The sequence below is a fragment of the Camelus bactrianus genome, chromosome 21, assembly GCF_048773025.1.
Source record: "Camelus bactrianus isolate YW-2024 breed Bactrian camel chromosome 21, ASM4877302v1, whole genome shotgun sequence".
In the NCBI taxonomy this organism is placed as follows: domain Eukaryota; kingdom Metazoa; phylum Chordata; class Mammalia; order Artiodactyla; family Camelidae; genus Camelus; species Camelus bactrianus.
The window spans coordinates 1,164,638-1,190,775 of NC_133559.1; the positions used below are offsets into that span (position 1 = coordinate 1,164,638).

The following is a 26,138-nucleotide window of genomic DNA, read 5'->3' on the forward strand; positions in this document are numbered from 1 at the left end:
CGGAAGCCATCACCTGCCGGGCTGAGGCTGAGGCTGGCCCTGCCCACTCCTGTCCTGCAAAAAACGTGCCTCGCTGTCCCCTCAACGGGCGCCGTTTAAGAGGAAGTGGGACGCATCCAGGAGACAGCCTTGAGATCAAGGGCACAGGAAGTTCTGCCTTTCATCTGAAAATCCCTCAGCTGCAGAGGAAATCAAAGCACACGTGGGTTCCTGCTGGCGCGAACAAGCCCGCGGCAGTGGCTCCTGACTGGGTAACTGCCTCGTTCCTCTAGGCGGAGCTGCCCGCCCATGGGCCCACGTCCCGAGACCTCTGCTGCCCCTGAGCTCCGTCGGGGCATTGCGGCTGCGACTGGGAGCCGGTTTTCCCAAGCAGCTCCCGGACACAGCCTGTCTCCATGTGCTCTGACATAGCCCCAGGCTCCAGACACGCGGGAATGTCCAGGGCTCTGAATGAGTCTTTCTTGTCCAGGAACAGCTATTCCCAGTGGGGCAGAGCTGCACGGATCCCCTCTCCGCACACTGAACATGCAACAGGCACGTGCTTGGAAGGTCCCATGTTTGGTCCACGATCCTAAGTGAACATCTGCTGGTTGTGCACTGCTAGCATCTGTTGCAGGACTGCGGCCTGTGGGCCCGGGGCACGTGGACCGGGGGGATGCGCTCGCCTGCAGGCGCCTGTGCTTGGAGTTCAACCCCTGGAGCAAGACCCCAGCTCCACCGCTCACAGGACACCGTGTCCCTCTCTACCTCGGTTTCCCCACCTGCAGAACAAGTCAAAGAGCACTCCTCCCTTGCAGCGCGGGGGTGATGCGCCAGTCAGCTCTTTGCAGAGAGCTGTTCTCACAGGGTGAACGGGGGCCAGGGGGCCTGCCGGGTCCTTGCTGGACCTGGCAGTCCTGTGACTCTGGGGGGTCTCAGTCTCTCTATCTACACCATAGGGTTTTTTTTGGGGTGGCCTTGGGGGGTTCCTTCTTGTGCCAACATTCTAGGACCCTCCTGGATGGCAGGGCCTGTTTGAGATTCCTTGTGAAGTCCTCCAACACACACTGTAGGTGCTCAAGGAGCAGGTGCTGAATTAATGAGTGAATAGGACGAGCGAAGTGCCAAAGGCGTGATGCAGAGGACCAGCATCATGGGGTTACGACAAAGGATCAAACCTCACTCAGGACTGAGGGGGTTGGGAAGGCTTCCTGGAGGAGGTGGCCATTGAGTTCAGCCTTAAAGATTGATTTGCATGGGTGGAAGGGGAGGAGATAATGTTCAGGCAAGAGAAATGGAGTGAACACAGGTGCTGGCGATGAATCAAAACAGGTCCTGTCCCCAAGGAGCCTGGTAACAGAAGAGGACAAAGACATCCTAAGACACAAGCGTTCTCGACTAACGTACCCCCTGGCATCCTCTCTCAGAAGTCTCTTCAGGGAAACAAGGGAGTCAACCAGGAAAGGGAAAGGCACAGATCTTGGAATCAAAGGACCCCACACAAGAGGAAGGGGGGGACGCTGCCTGGGGAGACAGGGAAGGGCCTCCCAGCAGCTAGCTGGCCACCAGACACGGAGGACGTCCAGTCCAGATGGAGCAGCAGAAGGCTCCAGAAAAGATTTCATCGCAGAGATGAGATGGTCAGATTATCTGCTGTGTCCAAAGTACTGGGAGGAGAGTGGGAGGGAATTTGGGGTCCAATTGGTGATCAGCCCACAGAAAAGCAAGCCAGCCAACCACAGCCAACCAACCAAGAACCCAAGACACTCACAACAAAATGTGCAGTGAAGAAAGGATGTCACGGTGTACAGCACCCATGGTCCCCAAGAAGCCGGTGCTGGAGGTCTACCATGGACAGTGGGTGCCTGTGCCTAAAACGGCATGTCAAGAGGGACCAACGCCGGGATGCCCCTGGTGACTTGCAGGCAAAGGCCCCGCGTCAGTGCCTAGGGCTGAGCGCAATCACAGCACGACCACCGAGCCGGGGGGAGGGGGGACCTCACTGGGCTGTTCCAAGACCTAACCTGTAACTGCGGTCGCGGGATGAACTAAGTGAAAAGTGAGAGGTGATGGCCTCGCCTGGGGGCAGAGCCCCCCCGGGGCGGGGGGACGGCAGTGCAGCCCCCAGGAGCACCCGGCTCGGCCAGCGCGTGCAGGTTGTACGCGCACAACTCCACGCACAGCATCCACGAGCCAGTTTGCACGGGGAATCCTTTGCACTCTGGGGGCTCGGGGTGTTCCTGGAGACCTTGCCGGTTACAGTGAAACTGGAGGTTCCCTGTGTCCGTGGAGGGAGAGTAGGGAAGGCAAGGAGTGGGCATTCACCCAGGGGTGCTACACAGCAGTGAGAACACAGGACCTCCAGCCATGGGCATCACCCCGAGGCACCTAAGAAACAGAATGTTGGATGCAGTAAAGCAAGTCGCAGAGTGAAATACACATCCTGGGTTAACAGCCTGTGAATGAAAATCAGGAACAAGCAAGGCCAGCTGCAGGGTTTAGAGACACTAGGCAGACGGTAAAAACCACAAAGAAAAGCAAGGGAATGAGAAAAGCATGAGGACCCAGCTGCCTCCAGGGGAGGTGTGGAGGGGGCAGCCCCAAAGCCTGGGACGGGCGGAGATGGCCCGGCCTCGGCGGGGCAGTGGCACTTGTGCCCATCGCTCCCCCAGGCTTTGAGCACATCCTCTCGATCACGTCAAACACACCTTAACGGGAAGGGATGGCCAGAGCCCAGTCTGCGGGGCCCCAAGAGGCCTGGCCACGAGCCGACGTGTGACGGCGTGTGTTCATTCCTCCTGAGCTCACAGTGATCCCCTGGGCCCCGGCGCCGTTCAGTCCAGCCCCCACTGAGCGGTGGCTTCTCCCTGGTACTGACATGACATCCCCTCCACACCTGCTCGAGACAAAGCCCGGGCAGAGGTCCAGGCCAGGTGAGTGTGGGGAGGGGCGGGGAGAGGGGAGCTGTCACCTGCAGCCCAGATCAGCCCCCACATGCCCAGCAGCCAGAGGACAGTATGCGGCACCAGCTCCGCGGACCAACAGGTGCGACGCGCAGGGGAAGGAAGGGGAGGAAGAGCCGAGTGAGCTCACGGCAGACATGCAGGTGCAGGGTCCCTGACTGCCACCTGGGGACTGAGCCCTCTGCTGACGGCAGGTGTCAGCACCCAGGGCAGGTGCCCGGGGACTCTGGGGAGCACGTGATTCCACTGGGTGAGGAGGCGGGGCTGAATCCCAAGTCTTAGCCCAGGAAGGGCTCTGCGGGGATGGACGGGGCTACTGTGGGAGCAGCTGGAGAGACCTGGGACTTGGAGAGTTTGTCCATGCCAGGATCTTGGGCCTCCCAGGGAAAGAATTCCATCTGGCAGACTGACCGGGATCACTGGGCATGAAGCAGTGTGGATGGTCAGTAGGAGAAACGAAATGCTGGCGTTCCAGACTGCAAGTCCCCGCGGGGTGATACCTGAGGCCAGGGCCCCCCACAAGGCAGCAGGAGGTGCTGGGTCTGTTGGATTAGGAGTGTTTGCTATGGACATCTGCAGCTGTGGCCCTTTTGGTGGCTGCAGCCCTGCCGGGCACTCAGTCCCACTGTGAGCGAAGGGGACCCCACCCAGATGCAGCTCAGCCAGGTGGCCCCTCCACCCCAGCCACAGCGGTGGGGCAGGGCCGGGTGCCTGGCCCTCCCCACTGGCCTTCAGGTCACGGTGACGCGTGAAAAAGAACCAAATCCCGAAGGCAGCTCTTGGCCTTAGAATCCAACAGTACCTGAACCTGGGCAGGTCAGTCATGTGGGTCAATTAGCTCCCTTACTGGCCAAGCCGCCTCAGGTGGGCCTTCTGTCACTTGTCACCAAAGCTGACCTGGCTGAGACACTTGGCCTTGACACCAGGAGGTCGGGGTCCAGCCCACTTCTGTGCCTACCAGCCTCACACTGTCCCGTGGGCATAACCACCAACCCTCCTGATGTGAGAGTCTCCGAATAAGGCTGTCCTCTGGGTTTGCTGAAAATAACCTCTTTGAATTTGGGAAAGGAACAAAAGAAAAGAAGATCAGGAAACAGAACCATTTCTGCAGGTGTGGCCCTCTGGCCCCGCAAGGCAGCCACGTGACGCCACAGTCTCAGAGTTCAGCGCCCTGCGCCCGAGGCCAGGAGAGGGCCGGAGCCGGAGTGCGCCGCCGTCGGGCTGGGGGCCGGGCTCCAGGCCTCGTCCCAGTGTGGGTCTGAACCGGTACCTGTTACCCTCCACCTCCCTCCCTGGGCCGGCCGGTGGGGTTCACAGCCCTCCAGGCTGCGGACGGTCATTAGAGGGAGGACGAAGCCTCGCCAGTCAGCACGACACGCCCACTTCTCCCCAAGGGGAGTGGGCCTGCCTGGAGAGCCACCTCGTAAAGGAAGGGACGGTGCACTTCAAGGTCATGAGTCCACGTGCCGGGAACACCTGGCCAGGGTCAGCGCCCCCCGCCAGGGCCCCCAGAAGCCCACCCACCAGTGGCATCAACAAAGCGCAAAGGAAACCTGCGTACCTGGGTGCACGGGCCGTGCCTCCCCGGCAGGCCGGCAGGAAAGGCGCCTTGAGAAGCCACCCACCCTGTGAACCCCAGTGGGTCATAAGCTACTTTGCAAGTACAGAAAGGCCTAGAAAACGATACACCGGGCTCCTCAACACCCCTGCCCAGAATTTTCTCCAACATTTTATTAGGGAAACTTTCAAACGCACGGACGACCGGAAGGAACGTGGCCACAAACACCCCCGGGCCCACACCTCGGCCACGCTGCTCACAGCCCGCGCTGCCTGCTTGTCACAGGCGTGTCTGCCTCCCCTCCCTCCATCTGCTCACCACCGTCTTACTTTCTTGAAGAATTTCACAGGAAACAGCAGGCATCCACGTGCCCTACCCCTGAATGCTTTAGCCGCCACTGCGTTAACCAGACTTCAACATTTGCTTATGTTTTTTTGGGAAAACTTACATGCAGTGCAGCGCACACATCCTAAGTGTGCTGGTTGAGGGCTTTGACGAAGGCGGCCCCTGTGCGACCCAGCCCTGTCAGGACAGAAGCGTCTCCATCATCTCCTCAGGCCCCTCCCACTCAGTCCCCCGCCGCTCACCCAGCGGTGGCCTCAATAAATGTCAAAGCTAAAATAACCAATGTGTGCAGCCACGTCCTGAATCACCAGGAACGGGGCAGCGGGTTGGCAAGTTTCATGATGCAACGGGTTGGCCACATTCCTGATGGAATCGCACGGCCCTGCAGTTCTCTTTAAGAGACACAACAGGACGCTCTGGGTTCTGCCCGTTCTGAGCCACCGTGCTCTGGGCTACCAGGAGGGCATGCGCGCAGGGAGGACTCGCTCCCCTGCAGACCTCGTCAGAAACTAGCCCAGAAGTTGCTTTCCAAGGGCAGGTTTTACAGACGCAGAGAACAGCTGTGTCCGTCCCCCGGGAGTGTGAGACGGGCTGCCTCCCCGTAACGGGGATGATTGTTGCAAGCAGGGCGACCTTACACGCTTACGGTCAGGTCAGTTCTCGCGGTTTGCATGGCCCCCAGGTGATCACCGAAGCCACCGCGAGGACAGGGGCCTGGTTGGAGAGTGGACACATGGTGGGGCAGGCTGTGGGCCCTGCTCCCCAGCGACAGCCGTGCCTCTGAAGCTCGCTCTGCCCTGTGTGGGCTCCAGACGTCCCCGAGCGCCCTCCGCAGGGCGGCATCAGATTGACCCTCACAAAGGGGGCTGGGCAGGCGGGGATGGAGGGCTGCGTGAGGAGCTGTGGCTTTCCCACCAGGCCCAGGGATGGCCCGGGGCCTCCCCGCACAGCACCAGGCGGCTGCTACCCAGCGCCAGGCTCAGCTCTTGGAGCGGCCCCCACTTTCCTCCCAGGGTGCAGAGTGATGTGCAGACCTGAGGCGCGCACGGCACGCGACACTCTCCAGCGCTGCCTCCCGCCCTCCCGGGGACAGAGCCCGTGCTGCCCTCTGGCCGCTTCCAGTGAACGCCTTGGACCAGCTGGAGACAGTTTCCCAGCCTCGGTCCATTCAGAGAGCCACTCTTCATCCACAACTACCCGAACACCAACCGGACCACGTCGGTGCGGCGCCAGCCCAGCTCTGACAGCAGCTCAGCACCAGGCTTGGCGACGTAACCACAGCAGTGAAGCTAACGGAGACGAGACGGCACACGGCGCCGAATCAAACCCAGAGAATAGAGGAAGCTGCCCTTACCTTTGTGGCCCGGTCATAGGTGCTCTTCTGCTGGCGGGACGCGCGGGTCTGCCCGCTGGTTCCTCTTCCACACGCTTTTCTCTGGCGGCCACCAGCTGACTCTGTGAAGGACACATGAGCGTTTAGACGGGACACGCTGCTTGTCCCAGAGGCCGCAGTCCGCTGAGCCCTGAACGCGGAGCGTGGGGTGGGAAGAGGTCGTGCTCACTGACCCCCTGGTGCACCCCACTATCCCAGGCCCACCAGCCGTCCTCCGTGCTCCCGCGGTCACACACCCGTGTCCGTGGTCCTAAACTGTCACCAGCAGGCACGAGGTTTCTACAGCCTTGCTTCCCTCACACCTTATTTCTCTCACCCCCTACCCCACCCCCAGACATTCCTCTAAGTCGACGGGAAGATTCTAATGAGTTCTTGATGGTCACCGCCACGTCCTGGGAAGAGGGGGTGTCCCCTGGGGAGGGGTGACTTCCTCTGTCCCTCCCCAAGGACATCTGTCCCCCTGCTGCTCTGTGCTGGGCCAGCTGAGGCCACCATGGCACACCTTGCCCGGGGTGGGGTGGGGGTGCCCTGTCCTGGGGGCCCTCCTCTATCTGGGTCTCCGATGCTGTTTCACCAGCCCTGCTCGTCCTCCTCCTCCAGGATTCGGTGTCTCCCTTTGGCCCTTCCAGCCAGCAGCTTGTGGCCGGGCACCCTCCCCTCCTTATGTCCCCTGCCTGGCCTTTCAGTTGGTCCTCTGACTGGTAACCCCCTCAACCTCTTCTCCACTGAACAGTGAGGACGGTGAGCACCTGGGTGCCAGCCAGGACACTTCTATTCCCATCCACCGTCCCAGGAGGTTTCGGGGGAAGGGAAGAATCAACACTTGTGACAAACATCTCTTTAGAAATCACACTGAATTTGGAGTCAAGAGACGAGTTTCCGTCCTGGCCACTGGGCCGACTTCAGAGGGAGCCTGGCCACTCGCCTTGCCTTCTGGCGCCTCGGTTGGTCCATTTAGGACATGATGACAAAGGCCGTGCCTCCCTCTCAGGATTGTCACAAAGATGGAATAAAATTGTGAGGATGTGAGATGCTCAAAGCGTGAGAGGATCTAGAGGTGCCCTCCCTGGCCCCAGCTGCCAGCCATGCCAGGAACGCCGCGCCACCAGGAATCACAGGCTCCGTGGATTTCCTGGGTGACCGTCTGGATTCTCCACACCTTTACCAGCACCCACGATCCAAACTAACTCATGGGCCTGAGTGCACCCCAAAAGGCGTGTTTTCCTATCCTCTGGTGGCGTTTCACACTGAGAAAGCACACTCGGTGGTCACGGCTGTGTTCTCACAAAGCCAGCTGCGTTTACCCTCCCCAGGTGCTGGCCGGCTCCTTCCACTCCCCGGTTTATCTAGAATCATTTGGACTGTCAGCAAAACATAAAAAATAACTGCCTGCAGAGGCCAAATCCACCGCAGGTCCCGTGTCACTGGCAGTGTAATTAACAGCTTCCAGGTCGCCGCAGCCTGTGGGAGCCCCGGGGCCTCATCTCTCGGCCCACAGACGGGGCAGGGCAGGCGGGCTTCCAAAGACCCCTCTCACACTCACGCTTTCTTTAAGGCATGTTTGCTCCTTTCTAATCTTTACAGCTGGTGGGCGTGTGTGTGTGCGTGCAACGTGTTTATAAAAGAGCCCAACTCTGCGGGGGTGGTGGTGGGACCCCTAAGGCCAACTTTCTCCAGCACAGGTCTGTGGGCCACGTGGGCCGCGAGGGCGTTCTTAAGATCCATGGAGATTAGGGAAGGCCACACGGTGAGTCTTCCAGAAGCTCCAGTCCTTCATTCTAAGAAAGCCCTTCTTTTTATTAAAACTTTGATGCAGGGAACTCTCCTATGCTGTTGGTAGGAATGTAAATTGTTGCAGCCACTATGGAGAACAGTCCGGAGGTTCCTTAAAAAACTAAAAATAGAGTAACCATGTGATCCAGCAATCCCGTTCCTGAGCATATATCCGGAAAAGATGACAACCCTAAGTGGAGAAGACACGTGCATCCCAAGTTCACAGCAGCGCCGTTTACAGTTGCCAAGACGTGGAAGCACATGCATGTCCACTGACAGACAGCTGCAGAAAGAAGAAGCAGTGCATTTGTGCAATGGAAGACTACTTGGCCATAAGAAGAATGAAACGGTGCCATCTGCAGCAACATGGATGGACCTAGAGATCGCCACTCTAAGTGAAATAAGTCAGAAAAAGGAAGACAGATATCATATGATACCACTTATATGTGGAACCCCAAAAGTGATACAAATGAGCTTATTTTCAAAATAGAAATAGATTCACAGACATTGAAAACAAAATGAGGATTACCAGGCGAAGTGAGGGAGGGATAAATTAGGAGTTTCGGATTTGCAGATACTAACTACTGTATACAAAACGCATAAACAACAAGGTCCTACTGTGCAGCGCAGGGAACTGTATTCAGTACCTTGTAATAACCTATAGTGGGAAAGAATCTGAAAAAGAATTGATGTATATGTGTAACTGAATCACTTCTGTACACCTGAAACACTGTAAGTCTACTCTATTTCAATTAAAAAGAAAAAGTTTGCCCCAAGTACAACAGACACACACAGGCACACAGTTCACTGCACTGCACACCCCCGTGGAACCAGAGCTCCGTCGGGAAGCAGAACGTGCCCACCTGCTCGCCCGCCCGCGCCCTCGGGTCCAGCGCAGCCACGGGCCTGGCTCCCAGCTGGCCAGCTGGGTCGCTTTATTGGTGGAATCACAGTGTGTAACTTCTTTCATTCAACACTCTGTTACTGAGAGTCACCATACTTTCACTTTTACTTGTGGTAAAACATACGTAGCGTAAAACGTGCCGTCCTACCCACGTTTGCACGGGCTGCTCAGTGGTGGTAAGTCCGCTCACAGCGCCGTGCCACCGTCACTACCCACCTCTGTAGCTCTTCCCATCTTGTAAAACTGAAGCTCTGTCCCCACGACACACTCACTTCCCCTCCCCTCCCCCAGCCCCCGCACCCACCATCCTAATTTCTGTCTCTGTGAGTGTGACTGCTCTAGGGACCTCACACAAGTGGGACTACACAGCATGCATCCTTCTGTGCTGGCTTATTTCCCTGAGCCTCACGCCCTCACTCGGGGCTCATTCAGGCGGCAGTGTGCACTAGAATCTCCTTCCTTTTTAAGGCTAGATAACGTTCGACTGTGTGGATGGGCCGCGTTTTGTTCAGCCCTCGTCCCTCGATGGACACTTGGGTTGCTCTCACCTCTTGGCTGTTGCAAATAATGCTGCTGTGAACACGGGTACAAACATCTCTCCGAGACCCTGCTTTCCATTCTTTTGGGTATATACTTGGGATAGAATTGCCGGATCATATAGTAATCATACTTTTAACTTTCTGAGGAAACGCCATACTGTTTCCACAGTGGCTGCACCACTTTGTGTTCCCACCAGCAGTGCACAAGAGCTCCAATTTCCCCACATCCTCGCCAACACAGGTTATTTTCTGTTTTTCAAATGGGCGCCATCCTAATGGGTGTGAGGTATCCTGTAGTTTTGATTTGCATTTCCCTAATGATTAACAATGCTGAGCGCCTTTTCATGTGCAAGATTTGTCCATATTTTTGTGTAAATTCTATTGTGTGAACAACAGATTATCTGTCCGTTCTACTATGATTAGTGTGGAGGGCCATGATGAAGAGGTCTCTGAGATGTCCCAGGGCACGTCCTCTGTGAACACACAGGAGCACCCCACCCAGGAGTGGAGTAGCTGGTTGTGGGTGGAGCAGCAGGACTTTTCAAGACTTTTGTCCATTTTTGCATTGGGTTGTTTGTCTTTTCCTTGTTGGTTGGAAGGAATTTTATGAAAATACATTCTGCATAAGGGTCCTTGGTTGGATGAATATGTCCTGAGAAGTACTGTAGGGGCAAAGCCACGGCTTTCTCCAAAGGCCACTCCTGCCCAAGCCCACCACCATGCCGATTGCAGAGGGGGCTTCTGCCAGCAACCTCCTTTATTCATCCATCCTCCCATCCATCCATCCACTCATCCATCATCCATCCATCTTCCCATTCATCCATCCATCCTCCCATCCATCCATCCTCCCATCCATCCATCCATCTTCCCATCCATCCACCCATCTTCCCATCCATCCATCCTTCCGTCCATACATCCATCCTCCCATCCATCCATCCATTCATCCATCATCCATCCATCTCCCCATCCATCCATCCATCCTCCCATCCATCCATCCTCCCATCCATCCATCCATCCATCCAGCTTCCCATCCATCCATCCTCCCATCCATCCATCTCCCCATCCATCCTCCCATCCATCCATCCATCCATCCTCCCATCCATCCATCCATCCTCCCATCCATCCATCCATCCATCCTTCCATCCATCCATCCATCCATCCATCCATCCATCCAGCTTCCCATCCATCCATCCTCCTATCCATCCATCCATCCATGATCAAGAGCCTCTGGCATGTCCAGGTCCTGACCCTGCCGCCCCCACCCCTCCAAACAAGCATGGTGAACTGTGGCACCAGGGGGCTCCCTTCCACGTACTGCACAAGTCCACCTCCCAGGACATTCAAGGTGTCTGCAGGCCAGTCCAGGTGGCCTGTCCACCCCCCATGAACTTGCATTGTCCCCACGTAGTGGGAGCAGCCAGGCCCCTCTGCCTGGCCCCACTGAGCCGCATCCCTGGGAACACACTCTCCACAGCCTGGGAGGCTGTCTGAGCCCCTTGCCCACCCCAACCTGGTGATGATGAGTTGTGCTTGTCCCTCAGATCCCACGTGCTCTGCCACACCTGTCGCAGGTCTGTTATTATTAACAAGGATGACAGTGGTTGAGCTCTGCTAGGAGCTAGCCCTGGACTAGATGGTTCCATGACTCTTCCCAACAACCTTGTGAAGCAGGTTCTAACATTAGCCCATCCTGCAAATGAGGACCTTGAGGCTCAGAGAGGTGGAGCAGCTTTCCCTAAACCTCAAAACGAGGAAGTGATGGAGGAGATTCCACGATTCCAGGGTGGATTCCAGCCCTGGACAGGGGACCATACCTGAACAGTCTGTACGTTCCTGAGCTGAAAACCAGAATAGATGAATGAAACAAGGGGTGAAGGCTAGAGCCAACAGTGCCGACCTCAAAGCCAGAGGACTCACACTAAATGAGGGCCTGCCTGGGGCCCAGACTTTCCTTCCTGTAAACAATAAGCAGAGAAAAACAGCCCGGAAATTTCCCCCTGAAGCGAGTATGATCGCTCTGGACATTTGGAATCTGGGCGCGGTTGGAGAAACATCAGGTCGGGACAAGTGTTATTTCACAGGCGGAGGAGATGACGGCCGTCTGGAGCCGCCCGGGAGCGGGCCACGTGGGCCGCGGAGAAGCTGTCATGATAAACAGGCCCCGGTGAAAGCTGCCGGCATGGCCGCCCTGTGCCCTGAGCTGTCTCGACTTTCTGCTCCTGCTGCAGCCATGGGACGCTCGTGGCCCTGGGTGCCGGGAGCTGGCCGTCACCAGCATGTGTTTCTACAGGGCCCGCGGGCGCCCAGTTCAGGGCCACAGGGGGGGGTCCTGAGGTTGAGCACCCACAGAGCTCCAGGCATCTGCCCTCGGGAGGGAGGGTGGCCAGGGTTAGGAGGCCGAGGGGCTGGGGTGTGAGCACCCTGCCCTGCTTCAGCCAGAAGGTCTTGCTGATGCTGTGCACAGGGCGTGTGGGGGTAACTGGCAGGTCGCCCCACTGCCCACCTCCCTCCCCTGCTCTGCTGGCAGCCGCTCACTGGCACCCAGTCACCCTGCGATTTAGGATGTGGGTGAAACACCACCCCCAGGCTTGGAGTGTGCTCCCTTGAGCAGCCCTGGTGGACATGCACCCCCAGTGCCCACGCAGCCAGCAGACACGACACTGGAAGGCCCTGAGCGGTGCCTGCCCCCCGCCCGGGGACTGTCTGAGCCGCTGTCACAGCCCAGGGAAGGCTGAGGAGACCCCGCATATCCTGGGAGGGTCCTGAGTGGGTCCTGGGAAAGGAGGCTTGAGTGGAAAACCTCCTGAAATCCAAATAGAGCCTGGCCTCCAGCTCCCAGCCAGGGCCCCGAAGCTGTTCCCCGAGCTTCGACGAACGTGCCACGGGGACGGGGGTGTCAACAACGGGGAACCGAGGGAGGGGGAAGCGGGAACCCTCTGTGCCCTTACTGCAACTTTCCTATAAATCTAAAACCCTTCAAAAATAAAAAGTGTATTTTTTAAAAATGGGCAAAAGATTTAACTAGACATTTTGCCAAAGAAGGCGTATGAATGGCAGAGAAGCACACAGAAGGGCATTCAACCTCATTACCCATCAGTAAAGCGTAGGTCAAACTGCCATGAGGCACCCCTCACAACTGCTAGAAAGCTGAGTAGAACCCTGCGGGGCTTCCCGGGGACAGACCTCCCCGCCCCCAGCACCGTGTCCCCTGCCTCTTGTTTGTAAAACAAAAGAAAACAAAACAAAACAAACACTTTTGCCTCCTGGGCCTTCCCCAAGTTCCAACGAGAAAATTTAATCAGAGAAATGAGAAAATGCAAAAAGAATGGAGTGCAGTTGAGCAAGACAAAATAGTAACAGTTTTGTCACAAAGCAAAATCCAGGGCCTTTAGTTCCTCCTCAAGGGCCATGGATGATATGCTGAGCCACGTCCGTGAGTGAGACTGAGACCCCTACCCCGCAGAAGAGGGTAATGGCACGCCGACCACCCGCACGGAGACCCCAGGCCGGTGGGAACGGAAGGCTGGTGATGTTAACTCCCCAAACTCCGCCCTCTTTACCTCCTCACCACCCAGGCAGAAGGATGTCCGCGTGGTGATCAGGCACCCGCAGCCTCCTCCCTCACCCTGAAAGCTTCCTTTAAAGCCACCAGGGAGCTCAGGTCTTCCAGCTGCCCGGTCTCCTTGCCTGGTCCCACGCCGGACACCTGGCAGCAAACACTGCCCTTTCCTTGACCGCAACCCAGCATTTACTGCACACAGAGGCACGGACCCAGGCTGGCTGGTTAGCAGCGAGAACAGCCCTACTCACCGCAAAGGTGGGCGACGCCAGGAGTCGGCCGAGACAAGGAGTGACAGGACCTCCTGCAGCGCCACGTGGCACACAGAGCCCCAGCAGTGCTCTGGAAGGAGCCTGACGCTGTGTTAGAGTCAGCCAGACCGACCTGGGACCCGGTCACCCCCACCAGGAATCCACCCAAGGGAAGTGAGACACACGTCCACGTAGAAACCGGCTCTCAAATGGCCACAGAAGCATCACCCCCAAGAGCCCCAAACCCACGTGTCGGTCAGCAGGAGGCACAAAACGTGGTTATACAAACAGTGGGACCCGACCTACCGCGAGGAGGAGCACGCATCTGGGACAGGCCCCACGGTGGACGGCCGCAGACCCAGAGCGCTCAGCAGAAGCAGCCGGACGAACGACGCTGCAGCCTGACTCACTTCCACAGAATTTCCAGAAAAGGCAGATCTCCAGATGCAGAAGGTGATGGGAGAACACACCTGTCACGGGTTCGAGGTCGTGCTCCCTCCCCGAGCCTGGGCCCTTTGTGCGCTGCCCGGAGCAGCCGCCCAGCCCGGGGCCGTAGGCAGGAGCTCGGCCACAGAAGCCGCTTGGCCTTGCTGGTCTCACGGCTCTGGAGCACCGCTGTGCTGGCCAGTGTGGGTGGGGGCCCTCTAGCCGGCCACACTGACCTCCACCGCTGCCCAGAAGTCACAAGCAGCCAGTTCTGTGCAGGCTGGGGGCAATGAGCATTGGCCCCACCTTACAGGACTCCAGGTGGCCGGAGCTTTGGTGTGGGAAAGACGGCCCGGCCCCTGGGAAAGTGGGGAGCGGTCTGGGGGAGGGACGCTGACTGCAGTTGGGCCCCATAGGAGTGACTCTGGACAGATCCCTGCTCGTTGGATGAGCGTGTGAGGATGTGCCCAGACCCCAGAACGTGACCTTGCCCCCGGGACGCCAGCATGCAGATGGGCAGTGGGCACTCCCAGGGGCTCGGGCATGTGGGGGACAGGAGGATGTGCCCCGACACCCCTGAGATGTGCAGAGCTCTGTGGCCAGGTCTGGCGGTCTCCCCACAGCCCTTGGGCCAGGCCCCTGTTCACAGGCGGGAAGCGCTCCCCTGCTCTCGGGTGTGAAGTCAGAGCTGGTCTGCCAGCGGGCTCGTGCAAGGGTCCTGGGTGTCCCCGCGTGCTTCCCGGGGACTCCAATCCCCTCTTGGGCACTTTTCTCTTTCTCGGGAGATGCTGGGTCTCTGAGCCAAGCGGGTGAAGTCACACTCGGGGGTTGTGGGAGGACAGGGCCGGTGACTCAGCTGCACGCGAGATGGGGCGCTTCCAGACAGCGGGTGGGGGACGGCCCGTCAGGAGGGCAGCTCCTCTCCATCTGCTGGAATCCAAAGCAGCCTCTTGGCCTGAGGTGTCCCGCCCTCATAGGGACCGGGTGACGTGGAGGCCACCGAAGCCTGCGGTCTCTTCCCATCCCTCCTGAACCATCAGTGTTGGAAAACAGTGAGAGGTTGTTCTTGGTTGGACAGAAAGGCCCACTGTGCCCTCTGACCCTCCGTGAGGAAGGACGGGGTCCTGGGCTGGGACCCTGCAGTTCCTGGGGTGTCCACTTCCTGTAAACCCACTAGAAACGCAGACCAGAGAGCATCGGAGGGGCTCGGAGCTGGCTTGGCGGGGTGATGGGGGCTCAGGTTCTAGACGGTGCTGGTGAGCAAGAACTTGCAGACACAGATGGAGGCCAGGGAGGGCCTCAAGGGGGCAGGGCCAAGAGGGTAGGACAGGCTGGGTGGCCCCTTGCAGAGGGCAGGCAAGGGCTCACAGACGGATGGAGTGGGTTCGGGGTGAGAAAGACGGGGCTGGGACCGGGGGCCAGGCTGGACTCGACAGGAAGTGGAGGCGTGACTGGGGCTGGAGCAGGGAGATGGAGGGCACGAGCCATTGGTTCCAGTGGGGAGGGGGAGGGGGCCCATGGAGCGTCCCCTCCCCTCTGGTGGCTTCTGTGTGGGAGGAGGAGGGGCAAGTCCTCCCTGGGAAGCAAAGGGCCCCCCTCCCCTCCCCCCCCCGGCAGTGCTGTCCAGGGAGCCAGTCCCAGCAAGGCTGAGCCAGCAGTGGGAGGGAGACGGCCTCGGGCTGGGCAAGGGCCCTGCGGTCACGGCCTGAGCTCAGCGTGCACGTGGCATTGATGCCTGGGTTCTCTGCGAAGGGAGGCTGATAGGGGCTGGTGGCTCCCTGGGAACCAGGAAGGAGCCCCGCAGGCCAGGCTCCCCCGCCCTGTGCACTCTCCCCTGGCCCCCAGGGCCCTCTGGTCCTCCTCCTCGCACGTCCACTCAGTCCCAGGCCCCGCAGTTCCTCTGGCCACAGGGGTCTCACTTCATCACAGAAGACAGAGAACGAGGCAGGGCAGAGCTCACCCACGGCGGGGTTTTGGAGAAAGCAGGGGCCTCACGCTGAGAAGCCTTACAACCCACAGAACGCTCCATGTGAAACGCGTGCAGACCACCTTCTGAGCAAGTCGAAGACAAAGGCACCCAGCGCGAGCAACTGCAGAGCTTTCCCCAGCACCCCGGCCCCACCCCAAGCCTCACAGCTGTGCGTTACGAGTCCAGGGTCCCTGTACAGGAAGGGTACTGGGGTCCCGCCCGGGCCAAGGAAGCCCGCCTGCCTGGGCTCTGCCCAGCTCCTACGGAGGTGCCCTCCTGCGGCCAGGGGCTCTGGGAGCTGTTCTCGGGCGCCCGCTCCGCTGCTCATCCTCCGGCGTGTAGGAGCACAGCTCCTGTCTGCTGCCGCTGCCGGGTGGGGCCGTGGGCCTGCTCCTGGCGGGCGGGCTTCAAGCTGTGTCTCTCCCTGAACCATAAGGACGTCTCAGCGGCCGACACCGAGAAACCCGAGCCCCTCAGGAGCAGGGTTCTCTGCTTCCTGCGCCAGCCCGCGCCCACCCTGCCTGTCTCCGCCCTCTGCGGCCCTGTCAGAGCCCTCAGCTCCCGCAACTCTTACCAGGTAGGACCCGGGCCGCCCCCCCCCCCCACCCCAGGAAGACAGGTGAGCAGTCACTGCTGATCTGTTACAGGACATGTCGTCGCCGCAGCGGTCCAGCAGAACTCAGCGAGAAGGGCTGTGCGGACCAGTGAGTCCGCAATCTCCCTCTCCTCGTGGCCGCATCCTGGGGTCGTCCTGCTCCACACAGAGGCGGACTGACAGCTGGGGACCCAACTCCGCGAACCCAGGGAAAGCAGGGCAGCTGGTGCCCCACTCAGGAGCTCCCACACGGATCTGGGAAAGCCTCAGGTCCTCACATGGTCCTCGCCCTTCTCCCCGTTTGGATTTTCCCCAGGTGAGTCGCTCAGGGGCCACGCCGATCTTTTCGTGGAGAAGACGGTCTCTGAGGAAATTGCTCCTCATCCAGGAACTCCAGCCCCCAGGCTCCCCGTGCCCGTCCTGCCAGCATACGACGCCAGCCTCCTTTGCCAGAATCTCCACTTTATTGAGCTTTGAATAATTTCCCAAGATAAACCCTTGAGAGTTTTCTTCTAAGAACTTAGGCCTTCGTTTACGAGACCCTCTGATCCGCTAAGAGTGTTTAGATCTCACTGAAGCGCCGTCTTCCCACCCACAGCCACTTGGGGCGAGTTTGGGGGGAGCTCAGCGGGCGGGGAGGCTGTCGGGCTGCCTTGGTCTGGGGGGACCCAAGAGAGAGGCCCCCATCCGGAGCCTTTGCCCCCAGGGTGGAGGAGGGGCCTCTGCAGGAATCCTACAGGCTCAGCGTGCCTTTTCCAGAACAGAAGGTGCTGGGTGGGCCCATTTCCTCCATCCTGTATGAGGGCCTTTGCAGCCATGCCTGGTGTTCAAACCGTAGCTCCGGGGACAGCCTGGCTCCCCCTGCCCCGTGAAGCCAGTCCGAGCCCGAGGTTGCCGCCCTCTGCAGCCCCTGAAACGAGCGACCGGCTCCCACGGGCCCCACCTGTTGCTTCTTCTGACCAGCAGCCCCCTCGTCCCACACACCATCGCTCCAGCGGCCGTCAGAGCGTGCCCCAGCCTCCTGTTATTTCAGGTTGTTTTGTTTCCAGCATAGATTTCCATTCAGTTACCACTGGGATGGACAGGCCTCCTCCATCTGGCTCCCGCACTCCCAAGTTTCTGACCCCTAAACAGAGCCTTGTGCAGTTCGGGGAAGAAATAAAAACGGGAGGGTGGCTGCTGGAGGTGGCTGTGATAGACGTGTGTCACCTGCCAGCCCGCCCGGTGGCTCCGGAAGTGGGTTCCAAGCACCTGTCCCAAGTGTGTCCCAGCTTCTGGGTTCTCTTGCGCGTGAGGGCTCCCCTGACTCAGACAGCGGGGGCCAATGGCCTTCGGGGCACCCGCGAAAGCCTCCTTCCAGCCAGCAGGGACTGAACAAGGCAGAGCTGGGAGTTCAGGGCGCAGGAATCTGCGGCCATCCTGGGGGTTCAGGCAGCGGGGCTGTTCTGAGCCAGGAGGGTCCCCAGCTGCTGTGACCCCAAGACAGTTTGGGGGCCCAGTCTCCAGAGTCCTGCTGTCCCAAGCCCCGAGAGTATTTCCTCACCAAGCAAACAGAAGACCCCAGCTTCCCCGTGAGGAGGAGAGAGTGAGACCCAGCAGGACCCTGCGGGGCCTTCCCGGGGACTGACCCCCATGTCCCCGGCCTCTTGTTTGTAGAAAAGCTTCAGCCTCCTAGGCCTTCCCCCTGTTCCAAAGAGCAAATTTAATCAGAGAAATGAGAAAATGCAGAAACAAAGGAGAGCAGTCAAGCAAGACAAAATAATAACAGTTTAGCCATCAAGGTCCAGGACCTCCAGTTCCTCAAGGGCTGCAGATAACATTCGGAGCCTCGTCCTTGAGTTGTCTTAGGGACACGCAAACCCCCACCAGACGGAAGGAGTTGGCTGCATGCTGACCACCAAACAGCAGGGTCCGGGAACGGCTGGAACAGGAGGCTGACGACTGAGACTCCTGTTACCTCCCCACCAACCAACCAGAAGGAAGTCCAGGAGATGCAACCCTCACACCAAGTGTTGCCTTCAGAAACCCTCCCCCAACAGCCTCGGGGAGTTGGGGTCCTCTGCGCGCAAGCTGCCTGTCCTCCCTGCTGGGTGCCCACCGTGAACACTGGACTGCGCTTTCCTTCCCCGCAGCCCGGCGCCCAGAGACTGGCTTTCTGCCTGCCGGCAAGAGGACCCAAGTTCAGTTCGTTGACAAAAGCCTGCAGTGTCCTCTGTCCACAAAGACTCTAGCAGGAGAACCTGTTTACGTACTGAAAGGGGCTCGCCTGGAAACAAGGCTGTGTTTCAGAGACTCGGGAAACCTGGCTGCCCGCTGCCCTGGCTCCCTGCTGGGAGGAGAGGCGAGGGGTCCCCAGGGGAGGGGACACTGCCAGCAGTCCAGCCCTGCCCCACCCGTGGGCTCCTCTGCACGGTTCCCTCCGGACAGGCCTGCTGCCTGTGTTCTGGGGGGACATTCCAGAAGTTTCCTCTCCACCAGCAGCGACAAGTTTGCTTAAAGAGAAAGCAACGAATAGCCCACTCTCCGGTCCTTTTAAGGGCTGAGCTAAGCTGGGTCAACTTAAACGCCCCACCCACTGATACAAGCCCCTGGAATGTCACCGCCACAATCATTATTATTATTATTATTATTATTATTATTATTATTATTATTAACCCAAACACTTCACTCTGCAAGCTTCTAGAAGAAACGGTGTGTGCCAAATCCTACACTGGTTAGCATCCCCACCTCCCAGAGCCCTATCCCCAAGAAGGTCAGCCCTCCCACATTTCTGCCTGAAATTTCAAGCCCAGAACCTTGAATGAACTCAGACTCCTGGGCTGGACCTCCTCTAGCCAATGGCCCCAGGCCCCCCAGCCGTGTCCATGAAAGCTGAGAGGTAGCCAGGGACAGAGCTCCCAGGCCCCAAGGTGAGGCATTCCGGGCCACTGAGCTGTGCTGAGCCGTTTCTTTCTTTCCTTGAACAGAATAATCAAACATCATCCAAGTGTCTTGAAACCCCTTCCTTCCTCTGTGACCCAGTAATTCAGAGACTTTGATGTTCCCCCAAAGGTGGCCCAGAGTGGCTGTGTGCCAGTCCACACACACAGGGATCACCTTGCTCTATGATGTCTGCCCGCCAGACTTTCTGTTTAATCCGTCAAAGCCTGTTGCCATTGATCTGTGCTAGGCTGCACTGGAACACCCTCAGGCTGGGCCAAATCGCACATTCTGTTACTTTAAGAGTGTTTCCTGATGTTGCACAGAGGCCACCAGCTCCTGCGTGGCACTCAAGAACAGTGACCAGAGGATGCAGACTGAAAAGGGTTTTCTGGGCCATCCCTTCTGTTTCTCTCATTCTGGAGCCAAGGAAGGGAGGGTGTTAAAAAAGGGAAGTGATTCCACAGCCTTCCTTGGCATCTTACACGTAGCTCAGTTTCCCCAAAGCTACACCCAGCTTAGCCCTGTGGGTAGGAGCAGGGTTTGGGGTTCTTTGCTGATCAGCTGGGGGACTTTGTCCATGTTACTGAACCTCCCAAAATCTGTAAAATGGGCATAAAAATAGCTCTTGCTTTATGGTTGTGGAGATTAAGTCAGGGAACCCAGGGGGAGTAGAAAGTGCTGGCGTGTGGAGTGTCAGATGGCATTTAATCATCGTTACTGAGTTTCCTTCCTGTCGGTCAGCACCCGGTTTAGCGCTGCCTTCTCAGTGTTCGGACACACAGCTGATGCTTGATGAACGTTTGAGGAATGAACGAGACAAGTACAGCCTGCATTGTACACAGACGAGAGCAACTGGCCACACTTGTCTTCAATTGCTTGGGGTCAATGTCCAAGTTTGGGCATCTTTCCAGTACCAGACACTGACACGTTGAGAACAGGAACCATATCTTATATGTTTATGTCTTAAGGAGCCACGGAAGAATTCCACATTGAAACCACAAAATATTATTGAAAGAAATTAAAGAAGACCCAAATAAATGGAGAGATACACCATGTTCATGGATTCAAACACTAAATGCTCTCATGATGTCAACCTTCCGCCGAGTGTATCTGCCAGAGTCAAAGCAACCAAAATTGCAGAAGACTTCTTTTTTTGGGGTAGAAGTTGACATGCTGTATCTAAAAGTTACATGGAAATGCAAAGGATCCAGAATAGATCTTTAAAAAGAAGGACCAAGAGGAGTTACACGACCTCACTCTGTCTTACTGTCAGTTTGTAGCAATCAACAGAGTATTGGGTTGGAGTGTGGATAAGCAAATAAAGTAGTTAATAAAATGAGAATAAAGAATCCAGACTAAGACACACACACACACACACACACACACACACACACACACACACGAGCACTGCCTCCTCCTCCCGGCAGCCCCGGTTCCAGCCCCAGCTCCGACAGCTGGGCCATTTTGCTTGCACAGGTAGCTGTGTCTCTGGGCATCTGAGTTTCCTTATCTGTAACATGCGGGAGGTGAGATAAATAATTGTAAAGGTTCCCAGCTCCAAAGTTCTGTCATCCTGAGGTCGTAAACGTGCTATAGCAACACCCTCTCTCTTACTCGGTTTCACAATTAGCCTTCTACCTCCCCCTCCCTGGCACTATTCTAGCATACACTAAGTTTTATAAATTCTACACAAATTAAAATTAATTGGAGGAACTTTTAAAGAGTATTGCAACTCCTGGAGAGGGAACCTGGAGCCACAGTGGGGATATTGCAAAGTCCAAGAACATCTGCTCAAGGCTTTCCTCAGACTCAGATCCAGGGGCTCACTTTTCACAACTGACCATATCCAGCCTGATTCATCCATGGAATTTTTCTTGATAAAGTCCACAGTGGCTTCTAAATGCCTCTCCATGTCTCAGCAAGGTTTGTTTACCCCAAAAGTGGTCTCTGTTCTCTGAGAAGTGACCAATTTATTCTCTTCTGTCTGTCCCACTGGTCCATAAGCCCCAGCATCCAGGACTGGGCCTCGTTTGAATTCGGACCCAGCTGTTGAATGGACTGTTGGGCTCCATCTGGGCAGTGCGAGTGGCCTCCCGTCGGTCAGGGCAGGCTGGCTGCGGCAGCCTCTGCCCTGGTTGCTTCTCAGGCTGGAACTTGCACTGAATGAGGCCCACAGACGCTGGGCGTCAGGGAGGCGGGCGTCTGGGGCCCGCGCTGGGAAGACCAGAGCTGCTGGTATTCCACGATGGGGCTGGAGTCTTCGGGTTAGGGTCTTCCTTCCCTAACATCTGGACTGGGATCGGGACCCCCACAGACTAGAGCAGCTGACCAGCGCCTGCCCTCCCTGCACACAGCCGCTCTCGTGGGCACCCAGCCCTGGCACAAGAGCTCCAGCAAACAGGGAAGCCAGCACTCCTGCCCAGCCTCAGAAGCCAGCCGAAGAAACGCACTCTCTCAGTTTTAGACATGGGAAGACCCAGACGGACCGAGTCTGGTGAAAACTTCGGTCCTGTGTCGGGCGGCTGAGAAGCAGCTTCCTCTTACTTGCAACGGAAAGTGTCCAGAGTAGCTGCCCCCGTTCCCTGCTGGCCCCTCCCCATGCAGCCCCCCCACCTCCTCTCCACAAGCAGCCGCTCCTGCTCCCCCGCCAGGTCTCAGCTTAAATGTCAGGACCCTTTCCCCTGACAACTGAAATTAGGTCCCCATTTGAATTTCGTGGCCTCAGGGTAATCGCCATGGTGGGCAACTGCTGAGATTCTCCCCGGCCCTTCCCCACTAGCCTGCAGGTGCAGGGGGTGGACAGGGGCACATGGGTGTCCTCTGCTGCAGCCCCGCACCCGGCAGACAGCGAGCGCACGAAAATCTCCATCACCTCTTCGTGCCATCCAGACCTGGTGGTGTCCAGAGACGGGAGCTCCTCCCCTAGCGGGGGAGTTCCATTGGTTCTGGGACCTTCAGAGCCATGTGAACTTGGAAGGAAACAAAGTCCCTGGGGCAGCAGCTCTGGCCTGGCCTTTCGGCAGGTGGGGGAGCTGGGGGTGCAGGGGGGCTTGCCCAGCCCTGGGCCTCCCCTCCATCACCTTCCCCAGCTCTGCTGTTCTGGAGAGGCAGGTGGGTAGCGCCTCTAACACAGCCATTTTTTTAAGTTCTGGTACATTCTTCTGCCCTGGGTTTTCCAAAGAGCATTTCCTTTAGGCCAAATGAGGCTTAATCTCCACTTCCGCAGAGAGGCTGGACAGGAGCCTGCGGAGCGAGTGTGGCAGCTGCAGTGACTGCGGTGGTAACAGTTCTGACGCAGACGGTGGCTCACACTCACCCTGGGCTACCTCGGGAGGTCCCTGGACGGCACTCGGGTCACCCTGAGTGCCTCCCCGGGGCAGGGGCCTGAGGGGCCCTAACCGCGGCTTCACCAGAGCTTCTCCAGAGCTTCTCCGTCTTCACCCGCCCTGTCTTGGGTGGAGGGCTGCTGATTTCTTTGGGAAGCGACATACCCTCCCCCTTGCAGAGCAACGTCCCCACTGTGTTCTGCCCAGTGGGGGCTGACCTTCCAACCGCATCATTAACGTGGCCATCAGCCCCAGGCCCTGTGAATGTGCTCTTGTCCCCTGGGTACAAGGGAGATCAACCCACAGGGACCCAGCTCCACAGCGGGGAAAACAACTCCAAGCACACTCACTCTCTCACTCTCTCACTCGTTCATTCACTCACAGGGTCACCTCCCTCCTTTGAGCACGCGGCTCCCCCTTCCTAGAATGGCGGTTCTCAGCGTGAGATCCCTGGACCCAGCATAGGCAGCACTGGAAACTCGTCAGACGTGCAAACTCGCGGGCTCCTTCCCGGCCCTGGACCGAGGCTGGGGTCGGGGCTGCGCCACCCGTTGCAGCGAGCGCTCTGGCAGCTCTGAGGCACGCTCAAGTGGGGGCCGCTGGGCCGGAGCGTTTCCTCCCATCCCCCTCCGCCCAGCTGACACCTACTTCTCTTCAGTCTCTCCTCCTGCAGGCAGTCTTCCAGGTCTGCCTGCCCCAGCCCCTCCTGCTTCCCCCACCATGACCCTGTTGCTCCTACTTCTGCTTGTCACCTGGGGTAAATTCCCTGAGGATAGAACCTGGCACAGCAGTTGCACAAGAAATGTGGAAGGAAGGAGGGAAGGAGCAAATGAGTGAAAGAATACAGACTTAAATGAGCGCTTTCTAGGGGCAGGATTGGGGTTATGAATGTGACCAAGGCAGAGCTCTCAGTCCATCTTGGGAGGCAGAGGAGAAAAAGATGGGCCCCTGGGGGCCTCGGGGCCAGGCTGACGGCCACAGCTGGACACTCTGGGAGCATCGCCAACCATCCATGTCCAGTGACCTTTGCTTCCTAACTGCTTTTGCTGGGTGAGCCAGAGCCACCGCCCGGCTCTGGGCCAGGCTGGAGGACGCCCAGGTGTCATGCACGGCTCCAGACCAGCCCCTGTGGTCTGGCCAGGCTGCCACGGGCACAGGCGCACAGCAGGTGGGCTTCCTCGCTCTCGGTCTGGGGCTAGTGGTTGGATGGAGAGTTCCCAGAGCAGCTCGGCTCCAGGGTAAACAAGCCACGACAATCTGGGGAAATGCTCTGAAGACAGGCCGGGAGGCTTGACTCATGGGGGGAGGGACGCTTGGGGATGAGAATTCCCCTCTCCAGGGCTGACTTGTTCGGGCCGGGAGAGGGTAAGGAAGGTGGCCGGCACGTGGTGACTCATCTGGGAACTCTCAGCGGTGACCATGGCCCGGCAGCCTTTGATTTTCCCAGGCAGCTGACTTCCAGCCTGGAACATGGCTCCAGGACAGCAATGTGAGCCATGGGAGCACATGGCCCAGGGTGGGAAAGGCCAGAGCAGACACATCCTCGCCTGGACGGGAGACACAGTCCTGCCGCGTGCCTGCAGTGAGCAGCCACGGTCTTGCCCGCCGCTTCATCCCTGCACCTCGGTGTCCTTATTGGTGTCGGCCCTGAGCCCCTCGTGCTGCAGCGACCTGTGCCCATGACGGTGCCTCTGAAGACCCCGGAGGGACGAACTCCCGGGAGGGCAGCAGCCCCCTCGGGACAGACTCCCCTTCCTCTCCTCCCTCGTAGCAGCAAGATCCTCACGGAAGCTGAAGGTGTCACACAGAGACAAAGTGCGTAGGAGTGGAGGCAAGCCTCGTCTGCCGGGAGGCGCTGTGCTTGGTCCCGGCCTTCGGTTAGCAGGGGCGTGTGGGTGGAGGAATTCTTGTCGTTGGCAGTAAATTCCAGGCCTCCTGGGCAAGGTTGATTTCTCTGCTTTCCCAGACCGTGGACATTCTGAGCCATACCCCGGGCACATCACAAGGCCTAGGTTGTCACAGTTAGGTGCAGCTTTGTGCTCATGCCTCCACCTGTCCACCCGCCCACCCACCCATCCATCCATCCAAGAACCGCAAATGAAGCAGCTACTCTGTGCCCCTCCCAACACCTGCCCTGGGAGCACGGGGTTGAATGGCACGCTCCTCCCCTGCACTCGCCTGGAACACAGCTTGGATGAGACGTGTCTCTCTCTGAGAGGTGCAGTTTCTGGGGTCTGTCAGCAGAGCAGCTACAGAGCAGGGGACAAGTACCAGATATGAATGCAACTGAGGGGCACTCGGTCTCCCCGGAGGGACAGAGGGAAACTTCCAGAAGAAGCTGTGTATGCCTTGCATCCCGAAGCCACCTGCAGGCAGGGCGTGGATCCCAGATCCTGTGGGGGCGGGCACAGGACTGCTCAGCGCTCGCAGGGCGGCACCAGCCTGGCTGCCTCAGGTGGGAGCTGGGGATGCAGCTTCCTGAGGACCCGACGAGTCAGCTGCCGGCTGAGGACACGTCACTGCTTTTCCAGCCTCCGAGAGCCACCTCCTGACATCTTGTGCCATCATCCACAGTGACTCGAGCATTTGGGGAGCGGACGCAGGGGAAGGCAGACAGCCGGCAGCGAGCTGGGGGCGGCGAGGACAGCAGACATTCCCGGCACCAGTCAGGCCTCCCCACGGGGGTTCCGTGAGCAAGTCAGACGGCTTTTGTTCCTTTTGTGTTTGCTCATTCCAGAAAGGATTCTGCTTGACTCCTGATTTCCCAACTGGCTCCTTCTGCAGCTTAAGAAAGCAAGAGTGAATAATTGTTCTGGCTTTTTGCTTCTTGGGTTTTTTCCTTCATTACAGGAATGTGTAAACACCCTGAGTTTTTAAAGACATCTTGCCAAACCTTGTGTGTTGGAGGCTCTGCAGGCTTTTGGACAACGGCTGGCACCCTCGCCCGGGGAGCTGGGCTGACCCCGCAGGAGGTGGTCTCTCGCCGAGCCATCGAGGGCCCGGCCTGGGAGGGTGGTGGGGCCATGCTGGAACGTCTAGTCTGCCTGTCATGGGCTGAGTTGTGTCGCCCCCAAATGCACATACTGAAGCCCTGAACTCCAGCACTCAGGCTGTGACCGTCGCTAGAGGTAAGATCTTTATAGAGATCAAAGGTTAAAAGGAGGTCACCGGGGTGGGCCCTACTCCAGTATGGCTGGTGTCCTTATGCGAAGAGGTGGTTTGCACGCAGACACACACAGGGAAGAGCACGTGGCGACACAGGGAGGAGGTGGCCGTCTACGTGCCCAGGAGAGCAAGGCCTCAGGGGAAACCAACCCTGCTGACACCCTGGCCTTGGACCTCCAGCCTCCAGGACCAGCAAGGAGCAAACCTCTGCTGCGAAGCCTCCCGTCTGTAGTGACCGCAGCCCAGGCACGCTCAGACCCCACCCTCGCCCACTCCGCCCCAGGACGTGAGCCCGCCACGAGTGACTGCAGTGACTGCCCCCGCGCTGGGCGTGCCTGCTGGGCCCATCCCCACACCGGGCTCTAGTGTGTATCTGCTCTCGCTGCAGCGCTGGGGCGCAGACACGAGGGAGCAGAGGGCCCAGGAGGCGACGGAGCCCAGCGGAATCCCACATGGGGAAAACGGGGGAGG

General features: G+C 58.3%; 1 protein-coding gene across 6 annotated transcripts in view; it reads right to left on the minus strand.

The window, feature by feature from the left end:
* The window catches only part of LOC123612202 (zinc finger protein 469), a 240,556-nt gene that overhangs the window by 113,125 nt on the left and 101,293 nt on the right, over positions 1–26,138 (minus strand). For all 6 annotated transcript variants that reach the window (XM_074349255.1, XM_074349257.1, XM_074349252.1 and 3 more), the window contains one exon: positions 6,200–6,300. The gene's annotated coding sequence lies outside the window, so the exon portion shown is untranslated. The remainder of the gene's footprint in view (positions 1–6,199; positions 6,301–26,138) is intronic.